This window comes from Chinchilla lanigera, unplaced genomic scaffold (genome assembly GCF_000276665.1).
Source record: "Chinchilla lanigera isolate Chin_1 unplaced genomic scaffold, ChiLan1.0 scaffold00025, whole genome shotgun sequence".
In the NCBI taxonomy this organism is placed as follows: domain Eukaryota; kingdom Metazoa; phylum Chordata; class Mammalia; order Rodentia; family Chinchillidae; genus Chinchilla; species Chinchilla lanigera.
This window is the reverse complement of record NW_004955426.1, coordinates 14,507,082-14,518,514: the sequence shown is the minus strand read 5'-3', so window position 1 is coordinate 14,518,514 and position 11,433 is coordinate 14,507,082.

The window sequence follows — 11,433 nt, the reverse complement described above, 5'->3', positions numbered from 1 at the left end:
TTCGCAAACAAATCCCACTTTGAGTTCATGATTGACGCCTCATTAAACATTGAGGCTTGTGTAGGCTCCTGACGTAACCAGTCAATCCTCCTGCATGTCTTGGACACAGTCATGTCGCTGCACTCCCTAAATATCTACTTCACAGTCTCCCTCACCACTTTCCTCCCTTCACTCTGAACTGATGGCCTTGCTGCTGTCTCACTGAAAAAAACTGCAGCAGTGGAATAAAAATTCTGTTAACAAACAGATCAGCAGATTAATTATCAATATTTTCCTCCGTACTGTATCACTTTGTCAGCATCAAATATTACTATTTCTCCCATATGAAAATGGTCTTAAATATTCCTGTCTTAATTGAATGTGCCCTTCAGGTAGTCTCCTGTTTCTTTGTGCCAAACTTCTAAAACTATTGTATTTGATGACTTTATTTGCTTCTTTCTTTTTTCTCCATTTATGTTTTCTCTCCACTGCATCATTAATGAATTCCAAGGGCTAACCCCGGTGATTTCTGTCTTCTCTTATGTAGCCTGTCTACATCATTTGGCAATGCTGATCATTTCTTTCTCTTTGAAACTCTTTATTTGGCTTCCAGGACAACAAATTTTGAAAAAAAAAAAAAAATGCCCTACTGCTTTCTCTTTCTATTGCTCCCTTAGCAGAAGTCTTCTTTTGCTCTTTTCAATGATTTAAATTTTGCAGATTTAAATCACAGGGTGATTCATGCACCCTCTGAATCTCTTCTGTATCTGCAATTAGACCTGTGTCATCATCTCTTGACCTGATGACTACAACCGCCAGATTTCAATTTCCATGACATTTTGCTATTTAATTTCTGGCAAGGCATCTTCCAAGTTGCTCATTTGAAGTAAGTCTTAACTCTTTCTCGTTTCTTTCTCTCTCACCCTACACCCCAGTCCCCAAATGTACCTCTTTCAAAATTTGAGTAGAGCCTGAAAGAGTCTCATTCTCCCTAATCCTACAATCTTTTTCAAACCGCCATCAACTCTCCTCTAGATTAGTGCAGTTAAGAATACCCTGCAGTTACTTTCTGTTTAGTTTCAGGAAAGGTAAAATTATTATGTTCTGTAATCCCTTTATGTTCTCTCTCATGTTTACTTGCCTGACCTTATTTCCTTCCAATTTCACTTTTGCTCACCTTTGCCAGCTACCTGGAGCTGTTATCTATTTGGCACACTGGCCAGACATACTATTCATTGATGTTATACTAGATATCCTAAATTCTTGCAGTTTTTTCCAACAATATCTCTTTAGTTAATTTCCTGATTGTTTGAGTCTTTGTCATGGTCCTAGTGCCAAAATGAATACCCTAGGAAATACACCAAAGCAACCCCTACTGTTGCCTCTTTCTTGTTTCTCTGTATGTTTGTTCTATTTCCTTAAGGAATAATCACCTTGGAATATACACAACATTTTTATTATTTATAAAATTTACTTATTTTGCCACTCTGTACTATAACCATATAATGTTATGTCTCTGAGGAGATAGATCTGGTTTGCTTTGATTATTTTTGTGTGTGTCTGAAGTCACTGACAATTACTAGCCATTACATCAATATTTATTGAATGACTAAACTGAAAAAGGATTAGAACAAGCTAATAAGAATGAGGAGAGAAAGTATAAATGGATAATTTTTTTCGTGTGATCTTGAATTTAGAAACTGAAGTGAAAATATCACTTATTTTGAAATATATACGCACGCACTCTTTCAGGCAGAATATTTTCAAAGAAACTGGGAAAAACATGTTAAGGAATTAAGTGTAGAAAATTGCCTGTGTATATATTAATATGTTTGCTCTTTATTTGTTAGAAAATGCACTACTATTTGACCACTTGAGTTTCCTTTCATCTTAAAAAGAACAAGGTTTGAGGAGTACAAGTTGTGTGCACTGCAAATATGTACTAATTACTAAAATAAAGCAATATTTCATCACATTAAGAAAAAAAGGATAATGACTCATGGAATATAGAATAGAAAAAATTTACTCAAGTTTCACCCTGAAGGTGAGATATATATAGTATGCTTTGGTATCAGTCATCAAAAATATTCAAGAGACATAAAATAGCATAGGCAACAACTTAGTTTTTACTTAATATGTAAAGCAATCATGGAAAATGAATGCTCTGGCTTCAAGTTTTCTGTAAAATAACTTCAATCTAAAGGAAGATTCTTTTAATTTGAATTAACTGTATTAAATAAAGCTATTACATGAGTCAGAGTGCAGGGGACTGAAGTGGGAACTTGTTAAGGTAACTCTATTGTCAAACCAATTCAATATTTATGTTTTTAGTTTCAAATGATAAAATTGGCACAGTTCTGTGGATGATATTCTGTGTAATTCTTTCAAACTGGTATTATGCAATCATTATGTATGTTAAACAATGCTATCAACTAGGCAAAAAGATAAGGCAAAAAATGCTTTGGTTCTATGTCTTTTATTAATGTACATTCCATGTTACTTACTTTCAATACATTTTGGAGTAAGTTTTGAATTGAGATTGATGTTAACATATTTTTACATATTTTTCTATAGTTTTGGATTAATCTTAAAAGATATCCATAATGAAATTATGTATCCTTTGTTAAAAACAATCCTTCTGGTTATAATAGCATTCTGTTTAGTTTCATGAAAGGTAAAATTATTATGTTCTGTAATCCCTTTACGTTCTCACTCATGTTTTCTTGTCTGACCTCATTTCCTTCCAATTTCACTTTTGCTATATGATCGTTTCTACAGTCCAAGTTACAAGTCTGCGTTGTCAGATCTTTTATTAAAGAATTCACATCAGTACATTTCATTCACATCAGTACATTCACATCAGTACATTTCAGCACATTACATTAGTCCTTTTTATGTATAGGATTGAAATTTGCATATATGGAACTCTATCAGACACTTCAGTGTTATAATTTTGAGTTCAGTGATTTTGGTAACATTAAAGAAACATAAGTAGACTGATTTTATATGTGTCTCACAGGAATTTTATCCAAAGCAAAGACAAATGCAAATCAATAGCTGGATGTTATATAGTGATCTAGCTCCCTCCAAATTATACTGAACAATTATGAGAATGCACATGACATGCAAAAAACAGGAGACTAGAAGAAAGTTTAAGCTAAATATCTCTATGGAGAGTCATAGTTTCCATTCTGGACAATATTTTAAAACTAGGTTATTTAAATGTCATGTATATATTTGTAACAGTTGTTTTACTAAATTCAAAGGTTATCTAAATGTCCTTATACACCATAAAATACTGTATATTCCATGTCAATTATAAGAAATGTTACAAACCCGTGATAAACAGCAATAATTTGAATTCTGCAAAAAAATATATACGCTGATTTTTGCTATCATCTATGAGTTCAAATTTGTAATTTATTCACTAACATGAAAAATTAAGTATGAAAAGTATAAAGTATTACCTTGGTAATACAAGTATTGTCAAATACAAATAAAACTTAGTGAAATTGAAAATGATAATTTAAGCCATAAAGATATTCAGTGACAAATATCACCACTTATAGGTAATAATATATAAACTGAAATATGTTGTCCTTTACCACAAGCAAGTCTTGCAAAAAAAGCCCACATGAGACACTAGTTAATGGTGTCAGCTTGAATTCAAAGAAATCCTACAACTTTTTTAACAATATGGAGTTTGAAATTAAAATAAAATGCTTTACTAATAGGAAAAGAAAATCAGCCTACCTAAAATATTTTTATAAGGTATTCACTCCTGAAACCATTGTGTAATCTCAGTAATGCTCCTACCTCAACATGAAATAAAATAGTTTTAAAATAATTGTCTCAGTACATGAGGGAGAAAATGTCACATAATTTTAAATTACTGAGAAGTTAATTTTTAAAAGATGAGAAAAACTTTTCATAAGAACAAAATTATGCAGCACAGCTATTAGAAATACAAGCTCTGCAAATTACTACATAGGTATTCTATAAATAGATCTATGGGTAGCAGTGGTGTTGGTTATCCATTGCTGCTGAAGTAGATCAGCTCAAATTTGTTGATTTAAACAATAAAATAATGTATTATTCACAATTCTACAGTTTATGAGAAATGCATCAGTGTCATTAGTGTAAAATTAAAGTTTTAAATTGTATGTTCTCACTAGATTTGTAGCAGAAATTACATTCACTAATCAAATTACATTCACTTGTATTTTTCAAATTCTAGAAAAACTTAAACCACTTATCTTGACTCATTGTTTCTTTCTTCATCTTTAAAGCCTATAATATTTAACATCCTCTATGATCATTTTTTATTTATTCACATTCTTTCCTTTTCACCACCAGCTGGTAAGCTAAATTTTATAGATAGCTTCATTTCCCCAACCAGGGTCGCCAGTTGTCTTGAGGTAATTAGGGATATCAAGGAATGTGAGCCAAAATTTAAATGATAATATTATACCTATACATGATTTTTTAGAATTAATAATAAAACAAATGAATATAGACGATTTTTCAATATACTGTAGAAGCTAAAGTGTCTGCTCCAGCAGGCTGAAAGGTCAGTGCTGGAAGCTGAAACATCTGCGTCAAGAGCCAGGAGATGACGTCGAAGGCCAATGCAAGGACCAGAGCTTCTCTGAAGAGAACAGCCAAAGCTCATCTGTGGAAAATCAAACACAATGAAGTTCTTCCAAGGAAAATCATCTGAAATCTTTCCTTCTCCTTCTCTTTTTATACTATTTGGACAAAACTCCTCCTTAAAGTGGGTCTTCCATGTCCAGAACCATGCTGACTCAATTCTGCTGGGCATTCCCCACTCAAATTGACAATTAATCAGTTAACCACCACACATACTGTGATTTTTTTTTTCTAATAATGCGTTCTAGTGACAGTAATTACAACTAAACTGGAGGTACTATAAATTTTTTGATACTGACTTTAAATCTGATAATATCAAACAAGAATTTGGGAAACATCTTGACAAAGTACCTAAAATGTATGTTATTATGAAGTATGATTTTATTGTTTACTCATTTCATTAGTTTTGGGTTATGTGGTTGATTATAGTGTAACTATTTCACATTTTGTTAGGCTGTTTTCCAAATATATATCCCCTTCTCTATATATGAAATATATATATTCTGAATAAATATACAGATTATATATGAAGATATCTGTGAATTGTATGTACTCCAAATATCTATGTTCTCTCATTGTCTCTCCCTGTATATATATATTCTGTACATGTTCAATTTTCATATACATGTACATATATACATGTATATGTTTTTATATGTAACTAACCTACTAATAAAAAGAATTAATGTATGGTGTTATGGTTTATCTTACAATAAAATCTCTGTAGTCACTGAATTGCTTGGTGAAATTTTCGTGCAACCTGATCAATAGGTCTCAACTGAAGCAATGTGTGAGAAGTCTTTAAAGTTACAGTTAGTGTACTTTTCAGGGTATGTTGACTAGGGGTTGTGTTTGAAAAGAAAAGGGATGGGTAAAATTAAAAAACACTGCATATCAGTGATATAACACAGTGTTCTGGGGCTTCACACGGCTAAACATTATGTCAACAGTATGGAAAGGAGTAAAATTCTGCTCCTATCCAATAATGAGAAATCAAATCTCTTATATCGTGGAGTCCTGCATGATTTCAGGTTCCTCTGTGTTTGGCTTTGTGGAATCTGTGGAATGTGCTGTGTGTTATTCTCAGTGGAGCCTGTCTTTAAGGAGATGTTGGTCACTGATATTAGCATCTTACTGGACACATTACATCTTCCGGGAAGACAAGAAAATTGGATGAACTGTAAAACTGAATCACATAGAGAACAATACCGTTTATAGTTTTTGAAATGTGTATTTATAGTGCATATGTATTAGTGTTACTTTCATGGTGTTGCTATAGGGGATTATCACAAATTAAGTAGATTACAACGATGAAGATCGTACAGAATCATACGTTAGAAATCTCATTGTTTTTACATAAAGGTGTTGATAGAACTGTGTTCTTTTCTAAAGACCACAGATAAAATCCAGTTTTTTTTTTTTTTTTTTTTTCTTTTCATTTTTAAAAGGTTACTCTGTCAGGGTGGCATCCTTTCCTCTTAAAGGATCCTAAAGGCAGCACTGTAGTGTCTTCATAATCTCTTGCTAATTCTGACCTCTCTGCTCTTCTGCCTTACATTTCTCCTTTAAAGAACACCTAGAATTATTTTGGATCCACCAGGATAATCCAGTAATAATCTTCCTATTCTATGCTGAGGATACAGTAATTTTTTTTCTCTACAGTTTTATGTTTTGTCAGGCAACATAGCATACCCACAGTCTGTAGGAATTCAGATCTGGATACTTTGGGGGAGGCATTATTCTCCTTAAATCCATCTGAGTAAAGTTAGAGTTTAATATTCATGCTTTGTTCTAACCTTTAAATTTGACGCATTTTACTTGGATGAAATACAAGGTAGATTTTATATATAAATAAATACAAATTCATTTAAATAATTATTGAGAAATAAGTCAATAAAAAGGAAGGAATTTAGGTATCTTCTAAATATACCTAAACATATAAATGAAGCAATAAGAGAAAATAACAATTATTTTACATATATATCGCAAAGGAAAAATTTCATTTGATAACGTAGGTATAGGTATAGATATAGGTATAGTATGCAGTTCATCATTGAAGAAATTATAGTGTGCATGTAAGTCAAAAGGATAGGAACTCCAGGTACATAACCTGAGACAAAAATAGCAGAAATTTAACCGATATTAGGCAGTAACTATGCAGAGAGATTTCTTCTTTGTCCTTGAAATGTAAAGTTCCTCCTGAGCTTGAGGGAAGGATTTGTGCAGCACCTGGGAAGAAAGAAGCTCAATTATAATCCGCAAAAGTTTTCCACCTTCAGCAGGAGGCTTTTGATCTGAGGTTGCTGCATACAGTTTATGTTCTGTGAAGGGCAGATGTGCAAATTGAAAAGTTCTGTCCTAAGCCTTGGGAGATGCTATTGTGAAGATAAGAGCTGGGGTAACAAATAAAGTTGTTAGTATAAAGAGACTCTAAGTTTCTGTACTTGTATTCCCCAGGAATAATTATCTTGCCAAAGATGGGGAGACATAAGGCAAAAAGGCGAGAGGGGCAGTGGGGAAAACTGACAATTTTTAACCATGTAACTGACATGTTTGCAGATTTTCACATTACTGTAATGAAATATTAAATAAATGCGTCTCAGAATAAAGTGTGGTACCCAGTTTTATTTCTTTGCAAAAAGCTTTCTTCATGGATTTCAGCTATTTTGTAGTCAGTATTTCCTGTTGAGAATAATTACAGTTTTAATGAGCTGAATGGACAATTATAAAACTTAATATTGCCTTTTTTCTTCTGTAGTTCTTTAAATGCCTTAAAGCATTTTAAAAATCTATTGTTTTGGCAGATTGATTGGGGTTACTCTGGTGACCTGTGAAGTGTTTATCATGCTGTAATATTCTAGTCTGCTGTGAAAGTAATTACAATCGTATTCCTTAAATAAATATGGTCACAGCTGTGAAATGTAGATCATGATTGCATGACACTTGTTTTGAAAGGTATATATGATAGCTTCTACACTCCTTTTATCTCTCTTTAATTCTTTGTGTCTTGCATTTTCACTGCTTGCAAAAGACTAACTGACTAAGTGTCAAGCTCAATTACACAAATTTTTTTTTCATATGAACATATCACAGTGCATACATTTCATCTTTTTGTTTTCAGACTAGTTTATGCAAGTGTTATAAGTATACAAATTAGTATTTTAATTTTTTGGGGAAAATACCTTAGATACAGCAATGAATATAAACATTCTATCTGAAAGTAAAAAAAAGAGGGCCTATTCAGTTTCTACACATCCACATTTTATTTTCAATTTTGTTATTTATTTATCAATACTAAAATTTATAAAATGCAAGTATACCTTAAAATATATCTTTTATGGATTTTTGTAATTATCAGAAAGGAATCAAATCATATCATTCTTTGCTTTAGAAAATAAGGAATAAAACATAGGACACAACAAAATGGTTAAATACTAACCTGAAAATAAAAATGAAATATATCCATATGAAATTTTACAAAGACAAGGTGGTGAGTGGTCAAGAGGTAGGATCTACACTGACACATAATAAAAAGTGAATAAAGTGAAAGGAATTAATACCAAACCATAAATTCTCCGATTTATTGTTAATGATTTCTAATAATAACTAATAACTCATTAATCAGGACTAAGGCTATTACTATTTTAAGCTTTGAGGTCAGTCAAACTTACCACATTTCCCATAACTGTTTCTTTTCCTGTGCTAGTGTAGCTGTGTTTCTTTTTCATACTCCTATTATTGTTTCTATTTTAGCCTCTTTGATTCATTTTGGATGCAGCTGCACGAGAAATCTTCTAAAAATGTAATTTGGATTATATTCTCCCTGACACAAAATGATTCGATTTCATAGTACATTATATTTGTGACTTTGGGCATTCTCCAAAACAAGATCAAGTTTTCAATTTATTATCAGGAAATAAAAGTTAAAACTGTGAACTTGCTGAATTAAACTTCCAGAAGCAGGCAAGGTGTGAGGAGCTCTATTTCTGATGGATAAGTGGGCATGCGGTGCAGAGAATCAAAGCCAAGTTCACAAATTTAAAGTGCTCGCCAGAGAACTTGCCGCACCCGGAAACAAAGAGTGTAAGCCATCTGGAACTGAGCCCTGTGGCTATAGAGTTTATAGATACTGCTCATCTGGGGCAGGGAGAGGAAGAGGCAGCCATTAAAGTCTGGCTTGGGGTAGACAACCTGAGCCACTAGCTCTTTCCAGTTACTTCTGAACAACAGCCCCAGATCATAAGGTCCAGGGTAGGAGGCAGGTAACAATAAAATCCCAAGTTAGAAAGAGGTGCCTGAAGATTTAAAACAAAAACAAAATAGATGGAAACAAAAAAACCTTTTTTTATGAGTAATACACTGAAAGATCCAAACCAAGAAAGGAGAGACAATGCTTTAAAAGTAAAAAAAAAAAAAAAAAACCTCTAATTTACTTATAAATTAATTTATAAAGCAATTTAGTATAAAGAATACGATAATGATTTCAAAGTGAGTGCATTTACATTTCTAATATAGAAGAGGAGCTCATGAACATCACATAACGGTACAAACTGAAATGATCTAAAGTTAAAATTCGAATAGAATTCTTTGTACAGAAAGTTATTGTTATGGCCATGGTCAAAACAATTCTTAAATTGGGCCAATTCTGAAACAATAAGAATTAAATTTTCTTCGAGAATGAAAGTCCAAGAAAGAAAGTTAAAAGAATAAAGTATAGCATTCGTGAAAGAGAGCTTGAGAAATCCCATAAGATAATTAGTACTTTTTGGAGAAGGCTCGTAGAGTCAATAATAGAGAAGCAGTTGTTGAAGACTTATTGGTGAGAACTGTTGTAAAATTAAGTATATCTCTCCTGGAAAAAAAGGCCATTGAGAGCCAAATACAATTGATCTAGGAAAACCCACGCACCTAGATACTACAGTACTCTTGTCAGATACCTTTTCTAAAGAGAAAATTAATAGCAAAAGTTATCAGGAAACAAGCGAGAAAAAGACAAAATAAGTGAGAAACCACCAACTTGGCCTAACAGACCTACGTGTACCTTCATGCCTCTTACCTTCTTAACCGTTTTAAGTTCTAGACTTGGATCTGTTCCCAGCACGTCGGCCTCTCTTTCTCAGGCAGCAGAGCCATTTCTCAGCGCAGTGTCTCCTTCTAACCTGTTTGCACGCAGAATCACGCCTCTCATTGTATTTCTCCTAACTAAATTCCATTGAGCCCTCACATTTTTGCTTTAATATCAATGTTCAAAAGAACATTATTGCACATTCAAGTCAACCCATTTTCTCACACTCACATTCGTATATTATCATGGAGCGTTCTGATTGTCCCTTCACTGAAATGAACAGAAGCTGTAATCACTCAATACGTTTTACAATTTTAAAAGGTAAATGTTTAGTGTCCAGGAGTCATTTGTCAAATGCTAATATTTTACCTTGTGTATAAGCATTTTTCTACAACCTTTTCCAAAGTTCACTTTCTTTTGTGGGATGGATCTTCTCACAAAGATGTAGGTTGATTCATGGATGGAAAAAAATTATATATATATATATATGTATATAATATATACATGTATATATGTGTATATATATGTATATAATATATATGTATATATATGTATCATACAATCTCCTTATGTTGCAGATTATCCTTTGAACAGTGTATGAATCACCTCTCTCAGGAATTGTTTTAAAATATCTTTCTATCATGTGCATATTCTTTGGTAAACATCAAGCAGTTTTTAAAAGGAATTTCACATACTGTTGTCAATTTAATAGGCTCTCATTTTCTTTTCCTTTTTTTTTTTTAATTTTTGTTTTTGTTTTTTTCTTTCCAGTACTAGGAATTAAACTTACAACCTTGTGCTTGCCAGGCAGGCGCTGTACCGCTGAGCTGAATCCCCAGCCCTAGGCTCTCATTTTCAAAAAAGTTGTCCATCTTCCTATAAATACTCTAACAAGAAACTCTGGCTAATAAGTGTTGTTTTAGGATTTCTTTCCAGCTCCTATCATCAGGAGGGTATTCTAGAAATTATTTGGGCTTTTATCCTACGGAATTAATCAGATTTTTCTGTGTGTATACATATATTTATCCTCTTCTGTGCCTCAGGGTTTTGCTCATTTAGATATCTTCACAGAAGCAGGATTATTTTAGCACTGAGCCCTGGATGTAAATAGCGCCCATTTCCTTTTCTCTCTTTGATCCTTTTCTAACTTGCACTAAGAGTTCATACCTTCTCATTCAAATCTCAAAAGAAAAAGGTTATAGATTTATTTTTTAAAAAAAGAACAACCCTGGTCTACCCTTTACTTATCTGAATACTTGTAAGCAGTGTCTGTATTTTGCTGCTGAATTTCTGTCCTCTTACTAGATGTGTTTCACTTACAAAGACTTAAATCTTCCTAAAGCACATTCACTCACAAAACCTGTTATTATCTCTCATTCCGCTGTCTTATTTTCAGGATACTGCAAAGTAGAACTTTCTTCTTCAGAACAGATTAAGAACAATGTCTTATCTTTCTGTTACTTGTAAGTAAATTTTCCTATCATTCTTCTAGCTCTTTAGCAATGCATAAATTGGCACTCTTTTAAAAGGTCAGAAAGATTCTTATACATGGCGATTATATTGTCCTCTACTACCAATAAATCAAGAATATCATTCCTGGTTTGTATGTTTGAAGTTATTCAGAAATAGCAAAACCTAAGCATTCTATTTATAGATAAGATCGAGAGCTGAGCATATTTATTTTACATCAAAGAAGGTGCATAACAGTCTTTTTTTTTTTTTTTTTTTTTTTGGTTTTT